The sequence below is a fragment of the Echinops telfairi genome, unplaced genomic scaffold (assembly GCF_000313985.2).
Source record: "Echinops telfairi isolate 266 unplaced genomic scaffold, ASM31398v2 ScPeMD7_7457;HRSCAF=8495, whole genome shotgun sequence".
Lineage (NCBI taxonomy): Eukaryota > Metazoa > Chordata > Mammalia > Afrosoricida > Tenrecidae > Echinops > Echinops telfairi.
In genome coordinates, this window is record NW_022111357.1 from 19,175,639 (window position 1) to 19,178,682 (window position 3,044).

A 3,044-nucleotide genomic window follows, 5' to 3' on the forward strand; every position below is an offset into this window, starting at 1 on the left:
TTCGAAGGCAACTGGTGATAGGCTGAGAGATGGCGAGGGTTTCCTGGCACGCTGTAGGGCAGAGCACACAGGGAGAGCGCAGAGTCACCATGGCCTGCAACAGCGCCATGTGTTTGGAGAAGGGCAGATCTTTTTATTTATTTTTTTTCAGACTAGATTTTTATTAAACAGGTTTCCAATGAACGCTTCTAGGTGGAGGCAGATGTCGTAAAAATATGGAACGCTTCACGAATTTGCGTGTCATCCTTGTGCAACAGCCATGCAAATCTTCTCTCTATCGTTCCAATTTTAGTATATGTGCTGCCGAAGCGAGCACTTATTTCTTTACCAGTTTTATTAGCACTTCATCCACATGTCGTACAACTCAACAATTCAACCATATCAAGAAGTTGTACAATGATCACCACTGTCAATTCTTGAACATTTTCTTCATCCTTGGACTCATTGCTATTCATGTAATTATTTTTTTTCTAATTGTGGCAAAAATATACACAACAAAATATTCTCCAATTCAACAACTGCTACATGTGTAATTCAGTGCCATTGATTATATTCTTTGTGTTGTACAACCATTATTGTTATCCTTTTCCAAATCATTCCATCACCTTTAACATAAACTTGGTGCCCCTAGGCAGGTCTCTAGATATGATTGTATAGTGGGTACGGGGTTGGTGGGAGCAGTGGAAAGGACCCCAGAGAGAGGGCAAGTGTTGCGCTGGGGAGAGAGGCTTGGCTTACCATGCTAAGGAGCATGGGCTCTCACCCCAGAGGCATAGGGGTAAAGTGAAGGGAGGTGCTTGATTTTCAGAGAGAGCCCTGTGGTGACAAAGGGGAAGAGGTTGAGTTGCTTTGGGTTGGCCTGGTGTTTATTCAAACAGCTTCTTTGCATTTACTTAGATGTCGAGATGTGTCCTAGCGCGGTGTTTTGCGTGTCGATGTCATGTGGGAAGCTGTGCAACCCGTACTACAAACAGCAGTAGGGTCACTCACGGTGGACAGGCTGCATTACAGTTTCCAGATGAAGACAGACGAGGGAGAAAGGCCTGGTGGCTGGTCTACTTCCGTCATTGGAAACCTTCTGAATCACAAGAGAACATTGGACACGTCATCAGGAAGGGTCAGCCACTGGGGGAGGATGTTATAGGAGTCGGGTGAAAATGAGGGTGAGGAAGGCCCTTGGTGAGATGGACAAGTGCAATAGTCGCTAAGATGGACTTGAGCCTGCCAGTGATCATGGGCTGTTTGTACAACACCTTATGTACAATAGAGGAAACAGGACCAGCCAGGTGTTGCCTGCTGTATATAAGGTCTCCATGAGTCAGAGTTGACTCAATATCAACTATCTCTATCTATTAATAGGAACCCTGGTGGCTTAGTGGGTTATGATGAGTTGGGTTGCTAATCACGAGGTCAGCAGTTCGAACCCACCAGCCCCTCTGTGAAGAAAGATGAGGCTTTCTACTCCCATCAAGATCTACAGTCTCAGTAACCTTCAGGGGCAATTCTACTCTGTTCTGTAGGATTGCCATGAGTTGGAATCGACTCGATGGCTGTAAGTTTGGAGTTTTTGTATCTATCAATCCTTAAAAGTCTCAAGTAATTTCACACAAAAATTTCCAAATTCCAGCTGTTCGAGTCACATAGAGTTTTCAGGACTGCTCTCAGCAATGCTGAGTGGAAGTATACACACACACACACACACACACCCGAAAGGGAACTTACACTCTGTGTTTCCTACATTCCCCAGCATCGTCCCCTTCTCTCCTGGCTTGGCAGGGAGCAGTGTTGGGCATGGATTGGAGGGAACAGAGTAGACTGGAGACCCATTAGGAGGCTGCTATACAAATCAATACCGAGCACTAGAGCCTGTCAAACACCGCGGCAGCATCAAATGCTTCCTAATTGACTCAAGGCTTAGCTGGAAGAGGTCCTGGTCTCTCCCAGAAGTAAACCTCTGGAGGGCTCTCAAGCATCCCTGAGTCTCCATGATGCTCTCAGCTTCTCATCCTCACATGTCTTTGCCCAGCATCCCACCCTCCTCCACCTAACACCCCAGCCACCACCACCACCTTCATAGCTGGGATTCTACTCAGAATACTCTTTCAGCCTCTGGGGGTATGGGTGTGATTTCACCAGCCTACCTCTCAACTTCCTCAGAGAGCTGTGACACCATTCTCACTGAATTGCTAAGAGTGCTGACAAATGCCGACCACTTGAACGTTTGATGACGGGCTGGGAGCACATCCCATGCAGCCATGGAAGGATGAGCGGTGGAATGGCCCAGAAATATATTGTATGAAGAGAAATGAGCAGTTCTCCCCTTTTCTTAGTCTCACAAGACTAAGAGATCTCAAAATTCTCCTCCTGGCTCCACTGTGGTGAGGCGCTCTGGTGGCACAGTGGTTAAGTGCAGTTCAAACTCACAGCCGCCCCCTCTGAGAAAGATGGGTAAAGATTCACAGCCTTAGAAACACGAGGGGGCAGTGGTGTTCTGACCTATAAGGTTTGGAGTTGGAATTATGGGTTTCTTTCTTTTTATCTTAGCCCCATTGTTTTTAGCAACAGTCAATATACTTCATTTAAAACCGCGGAAGTCCAGCAAGGGGCAAGTGCTGCAACCTCCCTGTGCACCCCGTCTTTCTTATGTCCTGATCCGTTTTGTTAGCAACAATTGGTTGCCGGAGACAGTAGAACACAATCACCCCCTCCCTCCCAATTCAAAGAAATGTCACCACATTTAGACATAACACTACCTGTTGGGTAGAAACGGGGATCCAAAAAAGGAAATTCACCAGTGGAAAATGTAAAATCGGCCATTTAATTAATAGAATTGTACCCGTGTTATTTTTTTTCAAGTTGGATAAATACACCATGATTATCATCAGAGAGTTCTTCCATGTATCTTTTCATAAATTAAGTTTAAAAGATTTTCATGGGCTGTTTCCTGAAGCTCGTGCGCCATCAGGACTGCCTTAGCGTGGAAGCTCTGCTCATCCTGGTCCGCATGCTGGTGTCCAGTGTCATCACGTTGGTTCTGCCTCGTC

The 3,044-nt window shown here is 46.2% G+C and overlaps 1 non-coding gene across 1 annotated transcript; it reads right to left on the reverse strand.

Annotated features, from left to right (window-relative positions):
* Positions 1-209: 209 nt before the first annotated feature.
* LOC115872825 lies at positions 210-316 on the reverse strand. The gene has a single exon (XR_004048063.1). It is a non-coding gene; the product is annotated as a U6 spliceosomal RNA (small nuclear RNA).
* Between the last annotated feature and the right edge of the window lie 2,728 nt (positions 317-3,044).